General features: G+C 40.8%; 1 protein-coding gene across 1 annotated transcript in view; it reads left to right on the forward strand.

The window, feature by feature from the left end:
- The first annotated feature begins 1,319 nt into the window (after positions 1-1,319).
- Positions 1,320-18,784, forward strand: part of LOC138787097 (protein FAM240B-like) — a 29,186-nt gene continuing 11,721 nt past the window's right edge. The window contains exon 1 of the mRNA XM_069964236.1: positions 1,320-1,398. The gene's annotated coding sequence lies outside the window, so the exon portion shown is untranslated. The remainder of the gene's footprint in view (positions 1,399-18,784) is intronic.

The raw sequence follows: 18,784 nt of genomic DNA on the forward strand, positions 1-18,784 counted from the left end.
GTCCTTTATTCCACCCTTAGATAGGACAGCCCAAACCTGCTGACAGAGTCTCTTTAAGCTATGAATAAGATCATATGTCAATCTGTAAAATGTTACATTATTCATTTTAGGGTACAAACAAACATACTGGATCCGCAGCGGATTTCTCGCTATGAATTGGCAGCAAAATCCGCTGCTGATCCGGTATGTGTGTTTGTACCCTTAAAGGGAACCATTCACCCCGTGGCCCCCGTTAGAAACAGACATACAGTGACATAAAGGTCAATATACTTACCACATCGCTCCCGGTCCCGTCCCGGATCTCGTTGTTGACACGGAGAAATCGCCGATTCTTCTTCTCGCGCCCATTATGGTAATGAGCGCCGCCGGCCCGAAGTCCAGCCTTCTCCCCGCCTCCGACACTTGATTGACGCCGGGTCTTCTTCCTCCTCGTCTTCTTTCTTCTCGCCGGATCCCGCGCAGGCGCCGTGACGGTCGTTTTCGGCGCATGCGCAGTTCACAATTGAAGCCGCTCTGCAGCTCCACTGTTTACTGCGCGTGCGCCGATTGGCTCGAACACGCATCCTGTTTACCGCGCAGGCGCAGAAGAGGTGACGAGACCATCGCAGCGGCGCCTGCGCGGGAATTCGGCAGAAGACTGAAGACTGAAGACGTCAATCAAGTTCCAGGAGGCGTGGATGGGCGGCGACGAGAAGAGGACCTCATGAATAAGTTGGACTCGTCCGTCGTTTCCTATGGACGTTGGACTCATCTCAGCTCATTACCATAATGGGCGGGAGAAGAAGAATCAGCGATTTCTCCGTGTCAACAACGAGATCCGGGACGGGACCGGGAGCGATATGGTAAGTATATTGACCTTTATGTCACTGTATGTCTGTTTCTAATGGGGGCCACGGGGTGAATGGTTCCCTTTAATGAATAAATGAAAAAGTTATACTGAAACTATGTAACAAAACTACATATCAGCGCCCCCTGCTCTCTCTGTAACTTGACGCCTGCTGTTTGAACTATGTTTTCAACGTAACAGGTTTCCTTGAAGAGAAAAGTCATTAGGTATCATAAGCAACTTCTTCACTGTGTGATCTATGTCCTTCACACAAGCTAGTGACTGTGCACATTCACTTTTCACAGATGAGGGAATTCTGAAACACCTTTGTCAGCTGTTTAAAAGGGGGGCCGCAAATCCTGGAACAGTCTCAGCTACTCCAGCTCCTAAATGAACTTGGACTTGCATGTGCCTTTAAAATAGTGATTGTCACTCAGAGTGTGCAGACAGGGTTGACACATGAGGTCACTCCCACATGATCCCTGCTAAGACATATAGCTAAGACACAGGAAGAGCAGGCTCACATCCATCCACATCTATTGTGCAGAGTCAGCAGGACATACAGCACAACAGTAAGAACAATTGATTAAAAATACTATTAATAATTTTTGTTGCTATTATTATTATTATTGTTATTATGTTGCTACCTTTATATATCCATTTATACTCATTTCTATTTCTCATGCATATTGATATAGTGATATCTGTTGATGTCTATCCCCTCCCCATGCACTGACATTCTCTTATAATAATAAATGTCTTGTGCGCCTACACTGCACTTGTTGCTTTAAAAGCAATAAACCTATAATGACTTAAGATGTAATTTGCCGTCTCAGCCAGCGCTAAGTCCAATATTTCAATGATGACAAATGAAGTGACAATTAAAATGTGTATGTGCTGTTGTTTTACATGCCTAATATATCCATCGCATGAAGATGTAGAATGTTCTTGGTAAAAAGCTGCTGGAAACGTAGTGCCAGTGTAAGATGAAATAATTCTAGGCATGAGAACAGATATATGATAGCGTGAATTATTTATAAGGCTATGTTCACACACAGAGAGTTTTGGCCTGCTTTGAATCATGTGGATTCCACCAGACAATCCAAAAGAATTAAATATTTGTTGTGGATTTTGACTTTTCCATTCAATTTTATGTTACGTTTATTTTATGTTATGTTATGCTTAATTTTATGTTATTTTTATGCTTTTTTCTGCATTGAGTGGATGAGATTTCACATTCACATTGCTGCTACTGTAACACTATGCATTTTCCTAACACAAATCCTCGACATAAAATCAGTAGCGTATGCACCCTGTATGAAAGCAACCCCTAATGTTCTATCAATCTATATCATAGATACCAGGTATGGTATTGTAGGATATACTTAAAAAAAGACAAGACCTATTCTCAGATACTGTACATTTCTCAGTAGTATATGGTTTAGTAATATAGTTTGGGATGACCAGCGACTAAAACTTAGATATCGTAATTTTAAGGATCTGTGTATGTAAATAAAATCTATACATATTAATTTTAATTGAATTACTAGAGTGAAAAAAATTGATATGAGAAAAAAAATGGAGTTAAATACCTATCTGTGCTAATCAGAACATGATAAGGCAAAACATTGTACCAATGAATTCAATAAAAGAGTAAAAAATAGACAGTAATTGGTCTGTTTTTGGGAGTAAAAAAAAGTTAGAATATACTATTTGTGCTCATAGCCCAAGGGCTGTACAACATTGAAACACTATCAGACAGCCAATGCCAGGTCAGACATGCCATACCCCTCAGAAGGGTTATTCTGCAGGATAATATGTCACAGGCTGATATTGTAAGCTGACATTTCACTTGTTTTGTAATGTTTCGACTATCATTTATCAATACCACAGTTGTAGGAAGCTCTCATATATATTTGTCACACCACATTGATTTAATATGCAGCAATAAACATTATTGCAGTGACCTATGCTCTATACCTCAATATTTTTTTTGAAGAGTGTATAACATGGGGTTAGTTCCATATAAAAGAATACAAGTGCAATCCAATATAATGTTAGCATGCTAAATGAACTTTTTCATACAGTAATACAGCAGTCCTGGTAGTCACAATTCACAGAAAAGATACAGAAGCTTAGTGATTGCTTTCACACTAAGTGGAACTTTTTTTTTTTTTTTCTTAAAGGGGTTATCAAAACCAAAACCAAAAACATGGCATACCATCAGGCATGTCAAAATTTATTGATCACAGTTGGTCTCACTGCTTAGACCCACTAAGATCAGTAGATATAGCCAGAGAGAGAGAGCATGGCAGCAGCATGAACCACTCCCAAGCTACTTACTAATTCTGACAATGTGGCTTCATAGACTTAGGCTATGTTCACACTATGTAAGTACCGAAGTAATCACGGCCGTTGCAACAATGGCCGTTAAATCTACAGTACTTACGTAGTACTGCACCTGAGGGAATCCCGGTCGGAGTGTATACACATGGTATATGCTCCGGCCGGGATCCCTAGTGGCGCCGCAAGAAACCGACATGTCAGTTTTTTGCAGCCGCTATTCATTGAATAGCAGCCGCAGAAAACCCTGCCAGTGCACACAAGGGAGCGTGTGGACATGCACAGATGTGGACATGCACAGATGCGCCCGCATTTAAATTCAGCGGTGGTAAGATCATCTATCTGGGATGATCTTTTCTGATACCGGCCATTTCTCTCAAGCAGTACCATTTCAGAAACAAGCATTGGACATATCTTTAATATGCTTTACACATAGGAGACATTTATCAAAATTGGTATACTCGTACGCCAGTCTTAAATAAAGCCCCGCAAGTTAAAAAAAAAAATTTTTTCAATCATTTTGCATTTAATAAGGAAAACCTAAAATATTGTGTTGCCATAAGTATCAAACCCTTTACTCAGCACTTTGTTGGATTACTGTTGGCAATGATTGCAGTCTCCAGTGTTCTTGGGTATCATGCCACAAGGCTTACGTCCATAGACTTGGATTGCACATAATAAATTAATTTAACAAAAAATAATAGTGTGAAAAAAGAAAGCACAGAGATAAACAACTGGATGTGACCAAATTATAAATTTTCCCCCAGGTTCTTTTTTTTTGTTTAATGCATTTACTTATTTTATTGATGTCAATGACAGCCCACATGCATTCATGGACCAGGATGCTGTCATTCTGCACACTGGGGGCTCCAGATTACAGATACCCCAGTCTGACAATTATTTTAGGTCTGATGTAGCCCTGATTTTACTTCCAGCTGTGTGGATTAAAAAGGGTTGTCCAGTGAAAATCTTTTTCTTTCAAATCAACTGGTTTCAGAAGTTTAAATAGATTTGAAATTTACTTCTATTAAAAAATCTCAAGTCTTCCCATACTTATTAGCTCCTATATGTCCTGCAGGAAATGTTGTTTTATTTTCAGTCTGACACAGTGCTCTCTGCTGCCACCTCTGTCCGAGACAGGAACTGCCCAGATCAGAAGCAAATTCCCATAGAAAACTTCTCCTGCTCTGGACAGTTCCTGTTTCTGACAGAGGTGGCAGCAGAGAGCTCTGTGTCAGACTGAAAAGAAAACACTACTTCCTGCAGGACATACAGCAGCTGATAAGTACTGGAAGGCTTGAGATTTTTAAATAGACGTGAATTACAAATCTATATAATTTTTTGAAACCAGTTGATTTGAAAGAAAATTATTTTTTGCTGGAATACCCCTTTAAACACTTGAATTTTAAAGCATTTTAAATTTTAGTAGCATTAGTAAATCACTAAATTCTTGGAATAAAAAATGAGAGGGCATGACATGTATGTTTATATAAATGATCCCAAAAAATCATTTGCTCTCTGCAGAAATGGTGAGCTGTAAATCATGGTAAAATATGTATTGTGTTCATTAGTGCTTGCTAGTTTTATAGGAGTTATAGTTTCTCAGTGGCAAATGCAAATGGATAAGATGGTAAATCTTATTCTGTGAGTCTGGAAATATCCCTGAGCTGATAATTAACACTTTGGACTTCAATAAGGGCATCACATAACTCAATCCACTAAGGACCAGAGCCTGGTATTCATGCTCATTACTGCCCGATAGAGAACGGATCCAGAGATGACATAACAAGACTGTATGGGAATGACTTATGTAACTCTGTGCTGCAGACTGCTAGAACAGAATAGGATTCCAGTTACTTTTAGAACATAAAAATGAAGGTAAAGTATTTTAGTAATATGTGAACAGAACTACTATTGCAAATCAGTTTTAAATTATTTTTCTCCGTGTCTAAGAAGAGGTGTGACAAATGTTGGGACATCATTTTTCATGTCACATTATGTGCCCAAAACTCTGGTACAAGATTCAGGTCGCATTTAAGCCAACTAATAGGCAGTCTTAGGGCCCTATTACACTGAAATATTTATCTGACAGACCATTGAAGCCAAAGCCAGGAACAAACTATAAATAGAGGACAGGTTATAAAGCAAAGACTGAGATTTCACTTGTTTTCAAATCCACTTCTGGCTTTGGTCTCACAAATCTGTCAGATAATCTGTGTGTGTAATAGGACCTTTAGGCTTAGGGCCCTATTACACCAACAAATTATCTGACAGATGTTTTTAAGTCAAAGCCGGGAATGGACTATAAACAGAGAACATGTCATAAAGGAAAGACTGAGATTTCTCCTCTTTTCAAATCCATTCCTGGCTTTGGCTTAAAAAAATCTGTCAGATAATCTGTTGGTGTAATAGGGCCCTTAGACTAGAGAGTATATAAAATGCAACAGATTTATCAACAGCATAATACAGTGTAATAAATCAGGCACCTTCTTAGACTGTCTAGACTAAATTAAAGCAGAACTATTAACAGGTTAGATGCTGATAACCTGCTGATATGTCCCTACTGCACAGGAGACACAGAGGAGGATGGTATGTGTCTTACCTTCCTCCTCGATGCCCCTCCGATGCAGTTAGTCTTTTGCTCCATGGTCAGGTGAGACCATTGGGAGCACTGGAGCACCTGTTAGTAGCACTGCCCGCCCCCATAGTGCCCGATTCGTCAGGCCCACTCCATTTTTTATTATTAGAAAGGGGCGGTCTGGAAGGGGGGTGGATTGGCGCTATGGGGGTGGGGCAGTGCTCTTAACCAGTGCCCTTAGTGCTCCAATCGGTCTCACCCGAGCTAAAGACTAACTGCACCCCAGCAGCACTGAGGAGGAAGGTAAGGGCACTATTAAACCAAAAGATTCAGCCAAAGCCAGGAACGAACTAAAAACAGAGAACAGGTCGTAAAGATAAGACTGAAATTTCTCCTCTTTTTAAATCCAATCCTGGCTTTGGCTGAAAAAGTCTGTAAGATAATCTGTCTGAAATCTTTTGGTGTAATAGGACCTTAAGACACATGTGCATTACAGACATATCAGCAGCAGTTTGATTTGTCATAAACATAAATTTTTTTTAGTGTTCAGGACATTCTTATATGTAGAAGGCACGCATATCATTAGCACATAGTATATGTTAGAGTTGGTGACTGAAAGACGCAAGACTGGTGCAGCCCTGACACTAACACCCACCCCGCTGTCCCTAGGCAGCAGTGGACAACTGGGCGGCAGTCCCTAACTTAGTGAACAGGAACAAGACAAACAGACAAATAACACAGTATATTAGGGTCAGTAAGCCCAGGTTAAAAAACACACACTAGCAAAGCAATACAAAAAAACGTGTCCAGAATAAAGGTCAGAAGTTGAAGCCAGAAAGTCAAATGTCAGGAAATAAATGCAGGAACAATTGCTAGATCAAGTACGGACTTAGGGTCTGGGGCTCTATCGCAGCCAAGGAATGAACACAAGTGAAGGATGCTTATGGGACCAGAAGTCCCAGCCCAGATCATGTCAAGCAGCTGACTAGCGGTACAGCCGACAGTCAGCCTGATTACAACAGCTAATGCTGATCGGCTGTGGTGGGTAAGGCCCTTGACGCGGCTACATCAGAAGGAAGGGGTTCTGTCCTTTAAGGTACAAAGTTAAGCAGGTGTGCTTTTTTTTTTTAGGAATAAATAGAACTACCTTAAATTTGGCCAAAACCTAAATATTTGAGAAAAATATATAATAATAATAATAATAATAATAATAATAATATTAAATAAGTCACCTTTTAAATTAAGGTTAATTTGCATATGGGTTTCAAGAACTATCTAGGTTTAGTTCTAACAATACAACATATAGGACTTTAAGAATCCTTACAAAATGCCTCTGATTCGCTAAAGTCATGGACTGTAAAAATGTCCTGTTTATTTACAGCCAACTGACCAGAGAAATGAAGAAAAGATTTGAGTTAATCTACATGGCACCATTCAATCAGCTCAGGGGGCACAGCTACACCTTCTCAGCTGCCATTTCCCAAAATACGTTTTCTTCTTTACCTTACAATGTATGGTTTATACAGTTAGACTTTAGGACGGGATCTTTTTATGGCGCCATTTTTAACAACTTCGGCTCAGCTTTTTCTTGCCAGGTCATTAAAAGCACTGTCGGTCCTATTAGTACTGGGTAATGTTACAGTAGAGGCTGTTAGGAGAAAGGGCATATTGCTTTATATTCGCAGCTCTGATGGATACCCAATCAATTTCACAGCCCTTTTGTTTTGCAGCGCGCAGCCTTTTATATCGTGGAGTCAGGAAAGCAAATTAAATCACACAACATAATCTTTATCCTCTGCTATTATATTTCTGACTTCAGAGCTTTAAGTGAACTCTTCATCAAACCTGGAACCGCTATGCAGATAGACACCACACAATGAGGATTGTCTTGCTTACATTACCTGATTTATTTTATCCATGCTACTATTAAAGTTTACTGCATAGTGTACATGTAGGATACGGAAATATGCATACAGCTAGGAAACATAAATGCTGACATTATCAAAGTCAGATGATTAGTGATGTTCAGCATCTCCAAAGTGTCGTACAAATGACATTTATAAAACTTAGTTGAAAAAGTTGTCGACTCTTGTTAATAAAGAGACTTTAACCCTAGTGTTTACTAGGTCTAAATGCATTATAATAAAGGAAAAATAATATTTTTAATAAGATGTGGTAACAACTGTTCCATAACATAATATCCTAGGCCATCCTTTGATCTTGATTTACAGTTTTAAATATATAGTCACTGATAAAAATAATAATAATAATAATGTGCCCAGATTGAAATGTTGGATTTCTGCAAAACTTGCATATAATTGTGTAAATGATTGTAGGTGTGGTCTAATGAGATACTGGGTCTTAAAAGAGTTAGAGGGCTTAAAGGGGTATTCCACTCAAACATAACTTTTTCTTATGTTGCCCATGGTGAGACTAACAATTCACTCCATACTAATATCATTTCAGCTTCCTTTCCCCAGTTCTGAGCTGCTGCTTTCTGCAGAAGATAAAAAAAACTATGTGTGAGCTTCTCTCTCTGTCTCCTCCCCCTCCTCCTGCCATCCCTTCCAAGGCGGCTGATGTAAAGAAGTCCTTATCTGCAACTTTGCAGCTTCTTTGTAATGCCGGAAATGTTAAACTGAGGTCAAGTTGCCAATGAGGTCAAGTTGCTGTGATTAACCCTTAACCGACCCTGGAAGTACCCGTAAATGGCGTAAGCGCAAAAAAATCCCAAAGTGCAAAATTGCGCATTTTTGGTCGCATCAAATCCAAAAAAATAGTAATAAAAAGGGATCAAAAAGTCGTATATGCGCAATCAAGGTACCGATAGAAAGAACACATCATGGTGCAAAAAATGACACCTCACACAGCCCCATAGACCAAAGGATAAAAGCGTTATAAGCCTGGGAATAGAGCGATTTTTAGGCACATATATTTGTTAACAATGGTTTGGATTTTTTACAGGCCATCAGATAAAATAAAAGTTATACATGTTATACATATCGTTGTAATCATAAGGACTTGGGGAACATATATAACAAGTCAGTTTTACCCCAGGGTGAACAGCGTAAAAACGAAAAAAAATAATAATAATAATAAAAGAAATGCGTTTTTTTTTTCAATTTCACCACACTTTGAATTTTTTCCTGGTTTCGCAGTGTACTCTATGAAAAAATTCAGCCTGTCATTGCAAAGTACAATTAGTGACGCAAAAAATAAGGGCTCATGTGGGTTTTTAGGTGAAAAAATGCAAGTGCTTTGGCCTTTTAAGCACAAGGAGGGAAAAACGAAAACGCAAAAATTGAAATTGGCCGGGTCCTCTAAGGGTTAACCCTTTGAGGACCAGGCCCAAAATGACCCAGTGGACGGCGCAAATTTTGATCTTAGTGTTTTCGTTTTTCCCTCCCCCCTTCTAAGAGCTCTAGCACTTTCAGTTTTTTATCTACAGGCCATGTAAGGGCTTATTTGTTACAGGAATAGTTGTACTTTGTAATGGTGTCATTCATTTTACCATAACATGTATGATGGAATTCCAAATATATTATTTATGAAGATATAAATTGGTGAAATCGCAAAAAAGAATGCAATACGGTAACGTTTGGGGGGTCCCTGTGTCTACGTAATGCACTATATGGTAAAAGCGACATGATACCATTATTCTATAGGTCAGTCTGAACACAACCATATGCAGGTTACACAGATTCTCTAATGTTATAAATTTTTTTAAATGAAATCCTTTTTTTTGGCAATTAATTATAAATAAAATGGGCCTATTGTGACGCTTATAACGGTTTTATTTTTTCACCTACGGGGCTGTATGGGGTGTCATTTTTTCCGCCATGATCTCTAGTTTTTATTAATACCATATTTGTGAAGCTCGGACGTTTTGATCACTTTTTATTAATTTTTTTTTATATATAATGTAACATAAAATCGGTAATCCTCGCACTTTTTTCCCTCTTTTCGCGTACGCCGTTTACCGTTCGCAATGACGCTTGTTATTTTTTAATAGATCGGACAATTACGCACGCTACGGTATATTATATGTTTATTTGTTTATTTATGTTTATATGTTTTATTTATATAATGGGAAAGGGGGGTGATTTCAACTTTTATTGGGGGAGGGGTTTTGGGGTAGTGTATTGGTGTTTTTAACTTTTTTTTTTTTACACATTTGAAGTCCCTTTGGGGGACTTTTACATACATTAGTTTGATTTCTACACTGATGAATGCTATGCCATAGGTATAGCATTGATCAGTGTTATCGGCGATCTGCTCATTGAGTCTGCCTGTGCAGGCTTAGTGTAGCAGATCGCCGATCGGACCGCACGGAGGCAGGTGGGAGACCTCCGGCGGTCCGTTTTACCGATCGGGACTCCCCCTGTCACTTACACTTAAACGGCGCGACCGCGGCGATTAAGGAGTTAATGACACGCGGCAGCGCGATCGCTGCAGCGTGTCATTACCAGTGAGGTCCCGGCTGCTGATTGCAGCCGGCCCCCACCTCCTATGAAGCGCGCTCCGCTCCGGAGCGCGCTTCATAGCGGGAGAAACACCCAGGGCGTACAGTTACGCCCTAGGTCGTCTGGGGACAGACTTCCATGGCGTAACTATACGCCCTGGGTCGTCTAGAGGTTAATCCTCTGGCTTGTTTACATGAACTGGAGCAGGGGGACATGATCAGAGCCTTTAAATATATTAGGGTCTAAGGACTAAATAGGGTTCAAGAGGGAAGTGTTGAACATAAGAACAAGGGACCACAATCGGAGTTTAGTTGGGTGAAAAGTCAGAAACAACACAAGATAATATTAGTGTAAAAATGTGGCTGATGGCGCTCCTGTGTGAGTGCAGCAACTAGAGGAATAGATTACTCTGCTAGATGGATACCCTGTCTAGCCGGATGAAACAAACAGTTGTATTAGTATACACTAATGTCTCTCTGTGTTTGCTGGCCCTCTTCCTATGTTATGTGATAGTATATATGCCACCGCACTGTCAAACAGTCCAAAAACGTTCCTCTGCCCTGTTTGTATCCACGCAGTGATGGTCGGTGTTTAAAAAGAATACGATATAGGTGTCACTCACCCAGCAGTGTGGTTTGTCTTAATGTTCTCCACATTGGTGAAATCAGCTCCGGATATCCGAGTAGTATTCAGCTGTTTGAGTCCTCTAAAATATAATATAAGTGGGGGGGGGGGTTGCGTTCCGGCCGGTAACACTCCTCTCTCCCACTGCAGAACTTTGAACAGAGTCCTTCAGATTCCAACGTGACGTCACGTCTCCTAAGGAAGCCTGGAATGGTCAAAGGTTGTTTGACCATTCCAGGCTTCCTTAGGAGACGTGACGTCAGCAGTGGGCCGCTAGGAGCTGTGGAGGGCTGCCCTGGTGATCGCTGGATCATTCGGGCAGCCCATAGAAGATAGCCGCGGTCTGCTGCCGTCGTTCCCATTCCAAGTAGCGACGGCAGCAGATCGTTGCTATCTTAGCCGTTTGTCTTTCAACATGTTGAAAGAAAACGATCAGCCAACATTACCGAATACGGACGATATTTGTTATGTGTAATAGGGCCTTGACCCAGGAAGTCTCCCTCACATCCCCTTGACCTACTGTAGGAAGTCTCCCTTACATCAGGGGACAGGACTGTGGAGGTAATCTCTGTAACCCTTCTCTCCACTGAGAGTAATGTTTTTACTGTATAATAGTAATTTACTTAGAGCTATAAGCTAGTGAAGGATATTTATGTAGGCTCATTAGGATGATCTCTAACATAATAATATAGATTGTAAGGAGGAGGATAAAAAGTCTATCCAGTTCAACCTATTATCCTGATGTGTTGATTCGGAAGAAGGCAAATAACCCCATTAAATAAATATTTATTTTTTATTTTTTTTTAATTGCTTCTAATGACAAGCAGTACAATCTAAAATACAATACATGTGTGCAGTGGTGTAGCTACCATGAAGGCAGGGAAGGGGACTGCTATAGAGCCCCTGCAGGAAGGGGGCCCGAGGAAGCCTGCTCTGCCTTCATGGTAGGTACAGTATGCCACTGACAGCCGACCACTGTACCCCACTCCCCCAGGGGTCCAGAGAGGAAGAGGGACCCGCCACTGCACTGTTCAGCCCCCTCACTGTAGTCCTGGGTGAGCAGGCTGAACATCAAAAGGAGAGGGACAGAGGAGCAGGACCTGCCAGGTCCTGCACGGCACAGAAGAAGAGGGATGAAGGACCTAATGATCACATGACCCAAAGGTCCTGAATACTTCTATGTGAAGATCAGCCCGGACTACAGGAGGAGGAGGGGTGAAGCCTGGGAGCTGTAAGTGCTGTGTATGTGTGTCAGTGAGTGTATGTATGTATCTGTGTATATATGTATATGTCAGTATGCGTATGTATCTGTGGCTATATGTGTGTGTATGTCAGTAGTGTCTGTAACACTGGTGTATATGTGTGTGTTTGTGTATGTCAGTAGTGTCTCAAGTGATTGACAGGTTTGCTCCCAAAGATGTTCTGCAGCAGCTTCTATTCTGGGCTCTAATAAAAGAACCCACCATTAAAATCTGCTGCATTTTCTTTTATTTCTGGTTGAGTATTTCTTATTACACTGATATGATTTCCCTGTGTACAGTCTACTCACAATGTATACATCAGCACTAGTGTAATCACATTATAGCGTATATATGTGTGTATGTCATGTGTCAGTGTCAGTATGTCGTGTGTCAGTGGCGTATCTGTATATATGTTAATGGTGCCTCTGTGTGTGTATATGTGCATCATTGTCTGTGTTTAACAGGGTGGTGGGGGGGGGGGTGCAGTTTTTTACTATGGGGCTCCATGAATCCTAGCTACGCCCCTGCATGTGTGAATCCAGTCTTCGGGGGAAAGAAATCCTTTTTTTTGGCAAGCAAAATAAATCCTTGGTTCAAAAATCCCTTCTCCACAATTGTTTGACCATATTAAAAAAGTTTTCCACTCCAAAAACACATCCATGCCCCTTTTGAACTCTTATTCTCTATTCACCATAACAACTTTGTCTGGCATAGATTTCTGTTATATGTAGAAACCATCTTTTCTATAGAGGATGCATCTTGTTACAGTCTTGGCTCTACAACGATATTAGGAGAGATCTCTGACCCCTGATATATTTATACATAGGTCACTAAGCCATCATCTTCAACTAAATAATAATACTTATTTATATAGCGCCAACATCACTTTACAATTCCATTACATGTATGGTCTGACTAGTGATCTGTAGTAAGTGGTAGAACTATATTTTCATCATGTCCATCTCCACCCCTTTTGGTTCACTTTATTATCTTGTCTTGGCAGCTGTCTCATGACACTGGTTGCTAGAATAAAATGTAAAAATCAGATAAAAAGTTATTTCCTAGCCAGTACTAGCGTCACTTATCAGGGTGGAAACACACACCGCAGTTTTTGTGCCAAAGCCAGAAGTGGATTGATATGGGATGGAAAATATAAAGGGAGGATTTGTACTTCTCTTTTCTGGTTTTGCCACAAAAACTGCAGTGTCAGTCCCCCCAAACAAAGCTGTGTGTGTTTCCAACCTCAAGGTATTTTGCCATATTTTGTGTATGTTTGAAATAGCTAAAATTAGATTGTGAGCCCCATTTAAAGGGGTTGTCCAGCAAAAATCTTTTTCTTTCCAATCAACTGATATCAGAAAGTTATAGAAATTAGTAATTTACAGATTGTAATTTACTTCTATTAAAAAATCCTGTCTTCCTATACTTATTAGCTGCTGTATGTCCTGCAGGAAATTTTGACATCTCTGCTGACATCTCTGGCCGAGACAGGAACTCTGTCTCCGTTTTCTATGAATCCCCATAGAAAACCTCTCCTGCTCTGGACAGTTCTTGTCTTGGCCAGAGATGTCAGCAGAGAGCAGTGTGTCAGACTGAAAATAAAACAACATTTCCTGCAGGACATATAGTAGCTAATAAGTACTGGAAGACTTGAGATGGTATGGGATCCCATAAAGAAACAGGCATTGTTCCACCGCGCCAAAAGTACGGCCGTGTTGCCACAAAGTGTACAAAGTACAAAGTGTTGCCATCGGCATTAACGGCCGTACTTTTACGTAGTGTGAACATAGCCTAATTCAGCATTGCAAATATTCTTGAATTCTAACCATGAATTCTTCTTAGAGTTGCAATTTTAAAACGAATAAAGGTAATACAGTAAGCTATTCATTTATTGTGTATTTTACAGAACTGCAAGTTAATCTTGCTCTTGACCACATTAGGGCCAGAAGGCGAGTTGTTGTAAAAATCATTTAATTGCAGTTTTTAAAGCTGTCTGATAATCCAGAATATTTAATAATCTCTCATTTATAATAAAGTCTGATATTTGATTGATCGGCATATGATTCTACACAATAACCAAATATCCCATAAACATACTCAATACCTAGAGCAATGCTAATCATTTTCTATGGTACATTCATGTATAGCACATCAAAACTCTTAATGTTAATATTTTTTAAGTAATTTCACTCTAATACATCATTCACAATCCGCCAGATTGTCAAATAAATGTTATGGTAATTCGGTCTCTCAATGACAAATGACTAATAACAATATGAAATCGACCCAATACAGCTTCCTAAAGACTAAGAAGGATTTCAAGTAGTTGGATCATCTGGGAAGATAGATGCAATGATTTAAGCAATGTGTGTACACTAGCTGCCATCCCAGAAACAAACATTTCTTTTAATATAATATATATACAGTGGTGCCTTGGATTACGAGCATAATGCGTTCCGGGACCGTGCTTGTGATCCAAATCCACTCTTAAACCAAAGCAAATTTTCCCATAAGAAATCATAGAAATGCAGACAATTGGTTCCACAGTCCTGTCCCCTGATGCAAGCCCCAGCCTGGAGTGGATCTGCTATGATTTGGAAGGTGAGGGAGACTTCCTGGGTCAGAATACAGAGCTGTAGACCAGTGCTTCTCAATTCCAGTCCTCAGGCCTCACCAACATGTCATGATTTGAGGCTATCCCATACAAAGGACACCTATGCGATTGTATTAAAATGCATATATGATTACACTCTGAATATACAACTTTCTTCTAAATCTTGTATATAGCTCTGATATATAGTCAGCTAGGTTCTTTTCTGTCAGGTGAGCTGTTAGGACAACTATAGTATTTTTCCATCAGGTCTTCTGCTATGATATTGTAATGTCAGCAGTACACTCCTGCCGCTGTGCAATGTCTCCTGGGTGTCACTACCACTATGTTACCTGTGCTAGGTATAATCCAGGACATGCCTCTGAACATGCTTCCTGTCCCTGCTGTATTTTGTTGGTCAGCATACATTTAAAAGGAATCTGCTGAACAATAAACTTGCATTTTTCCTTGGAAGCTAAAGTGTCACACAAGTAAGCCTCGGTGTGCACGCCTCTTCCCTCCCACACTCTCCATGTCATTGATGTACAGGACTGAGCCTCTAGCCCTGTACATAAATCACCAAGGAAGGGAGAGATGGGGGAGGGAAGAGGTGTGCATGCTGTGGCTCAGCATCACTTGTCTGGTGCTTTAACAAAATACAATTTTATAACTTTGCAAAAGTTTGCAAAAGACCATCAGCAAAGACAAAGTCATCATTTGTTTTATCTCCCTATCATCTATCTGACTGTGTCTGTAGATCTGTACCTGGTACAGAGCTGACAGATTTCCTCTAAAGGAAAATTTTTAGCAGGTTCATGCATATGAAACAACTCCCAGCAGCTCCGTACCTCATCTATCCAGGTCAAGTCTTCATTTCTTTGTTAGTCCCGCCATTTTTAAGTACTTTAATTGGAAAGAAATATGTAAATGTGCCTGTTAGGAGTACTGATGGCCTTCATCGGCCTCCCAGTGCACCAGTCAGCCCTCCCACCACCTCTTTTAGTCACACTGATCTATGCATATTCTGTTCTCTAACACCAGGCCAGTCTTTAGGTAGGCGTGTCTGATGGAGAAGGCATATGGAACCAGTGGTTCACTGGCGGGCCGAAGAACACCAGTCAGCCCTCCCACTGCCTCTTTTAGTCACACCTACCTATGTATATTCTGTTCTCTAACACCAGGCCAGTCTTTAGGTAGGCGTGTCTGATGGAGAAGGCATATGGAACCAGTGGTGCACTGGGGGGCCAAAGAACACCAGTCAGCCCTCCCACTGCCTCTTTTAGTCACACCGACCTATGCATATTCTGTTCTCTAACACCAGGCCAGTCTTTAGGTAGGCGTGTCTGATGGAGAAGGCATATGGAACCAGTGGTGCACTGGGGGGCCAAAGAACACCAGTCAGCCCTCCCACTGCCTCTTTTAGTCACACCGACCTATGCATATTCTGTTCTCTAACACCAGGCCAGTCTTTAGGTAGGCGTGACTGATGGACAAGGCATATGGAACCAGTGATGCACTGGGGGGCCGAAGAACACCAGCCAGCCCTCCCACTGCCTCTTTTAGTCACACCGACCTATGCATATTCTGTTCTCTAACACCAGGCCAGTCTTTAGGTAGGTGTGTCTGATGGAGAAAGCATATGGAACCAGTGGTGCACTAGGGGGCCGAAGAACACCAGTCAGCCCTCCCACCGCCTCTTTTAGTCACACCTACCTATGTATATTCTGTTCTCTAACACTAAACCAGTCTTTAGGTAGGCGTGTCTGATGGAGAAGGCATATGGAACCAGTGGTGCACTGGGGGGCCGAAGAACACCAGTCAGCCCTCCCACCGCCTCTTTTAGTCACACCGACCTATGCATATTCTGTTCTCTAACACCAGGCCAGTCTTTAGGTAGGCGTGACTGATGGACAAGGCATATGGAACCAGTGATGCACTGGGGGGCCGAAGAACACCAGTCAGCCCTCCCACTGCCTCTTTTAGTCACACCGACCTGTGCATATTCTGTTCTCTAACACCAGACCAGTCTTTAGGTAAGCGTGTCTGATGGACAAGGCATATGGAACCAGTGGTGCACTGGGGGGCCGAAGAACACTTCCAGTGCTCTCAACCGGCTCATTTACATATTACTTTCCAACTAAAGCACCCAAAAAGGGCCGAACCGACAAAGAAATGAAGGGTGGCACCGGAACATGAGGTACGCAGCTGCAGGGAGATATCAGCATCTGTATGGGGAGTACAGGAGAGATAATAAAACAAGACAGGCCAGCACTTGTGTGGTAGCAGGGGAGAGGCAGCTCCCATTACTACAGGATGTTCAGGGGCAGTAAGGGTAGGAGCAGAACATGGAGCCTGGGAGGAAAGAAAGATGTTGTAAGGAGTCATGCTTTGTAGGATGAATAAACACCCCCGTCTGTGCCCTGTAAGTGAACGGTTGGAGGCAGGTAAGGGTTGCCTATGGGTAGAAAAGGAGGGAAACCAGCACTTGCACAGGGAAAGAAACAATAAAATCATGATGGAAACCAAGGCTGCAAAAAGTGGCTGATAATGTGAGTGGCAAGATAATGTTGAGATAAAAAAAAAAATTGAGTATGGGAGGCCAATACCAATGACAATATTATGTTAAAAAGGATATCCAAGAGAGATAATGGAATGGATGGTAGAAAAGAGATAAAAAATGTATTGAAATGCTAGAAAAGAGAAAACGTTAAATATGTAAGCTAACAAAATAAACAAAAATAGTCAAGGTTCCTTATAACAATTAGAAAACTACAATGTAAGAATCAATAAAATAGATGGTAAATATGTAAAATATATGTCAGTCAAGGACAGGGTGGATTCTAAAAAATGAATTAGCTCATACAATGAATAAGGGACTATGCATGCAAAATAATATATACACAGACTATAAATAGATAAATAAATACTGTATGAATAGTAAATTGCAATAAATATACAGGCTGGAAAGCCAATCGAAAGGTGGAACAACTCAAATCAATACCTGCAGATGAAATAATAAAAAGTCAGAAACAATGGAAATAGAAACAATTTTAACTGTGTTTATTGATTCTGATATGCAAGCTTTGTGTCGTTCCTCCGACGTAATGTAGTTTCCAGGGGCATTCATGCGAGTGGGCTGTCACTGTCAAAAGGCTTGAAATAAATCTTTGGGATCACCTTACTACCATCGAATGAAAACAACAGATCAAACTATAAGACAGAGATGTCAGAATCATTGCCTAAAAAAGTAAGGTTCTAGTCTTCACACACCAAAAATAAATGTAAACTGTGTGCGTACTTTAGAGGTAAAAATATGGCTGTATTTTCCATATAATCATGTGCTCCATTGAAGTCAATAGGAGATTGGACAGCAGTGCACACACCGTATAGAATAATGGCTGTAATTGATTCGGACCGTCCAAACAATGAACATGCTCATTTGTCACCACCTGATTTTGTAAAATACAGCTGTGATTTTTTTTTTTCATCTGTCCACACATTGTTTTATTTCCATTTCCAACAGTCGTAGTTAATGTCGCTTTTATTATACTGGGTGTGAACCTAGCCTTACAGTGATAAATAAAAATACGGTCACAAATTAATATCTCTCAAATCTCATACTTTATTATTATACCCCCAGGCTCCAGTGAGTTCTTTACAGTCACCCAGTTGGTTCTGGTATCCAGGTTACCTTATAAAAATTTGCCACTTTGCTTACATGCGGGCGAGAGATGCGATTGTCGCAGTGGTGCAGTCCCACCTACCCCTCCCTCTCAAGTCGTTGATGTCCGTCCCTGTATCATTAGCTATGTGTAAAAAAAACATTTGGCAGAAAGAACTACATTTTCATACAATTTTCTTTATTTAGATATTAGCTTTGAAGGCTTGATCTCTGACTTTTTCTTGCCACAGATTGGGCAACTATGTTATACTTGGTACCTCGAACCTGTAGTTCTTCAGTTGATTTAAAACTAATACCCTCATCATGCAGTGGGTTGTCTGGGTTATGATGGGGGTGGCCTTTTTAAAACTTTTAGGGTGCCTTCACATGTACCAGATCGCTGCCGATTTCACCCTGCGAGTTCCGCAGCAAAATCGGCTGTGATTCCCAGTACTGTA

Source organism: Dendropsophus ebraccatus, chromosome 3 (genome assembly GCF_027789765.1).
Source record: "Dendropsophus ebraccatus isolate aDenEbr1 chromosome 3, aDenEbr1.pat, whole genome shotgun sequence".
Taxonomy (NCBI): domain Eukaryota; kingdom Metazoa; phylum Chordata; class Amphibia; order Anura; family Hylidae; genus Dendropsophus; species Dendropsophus ebraccatus.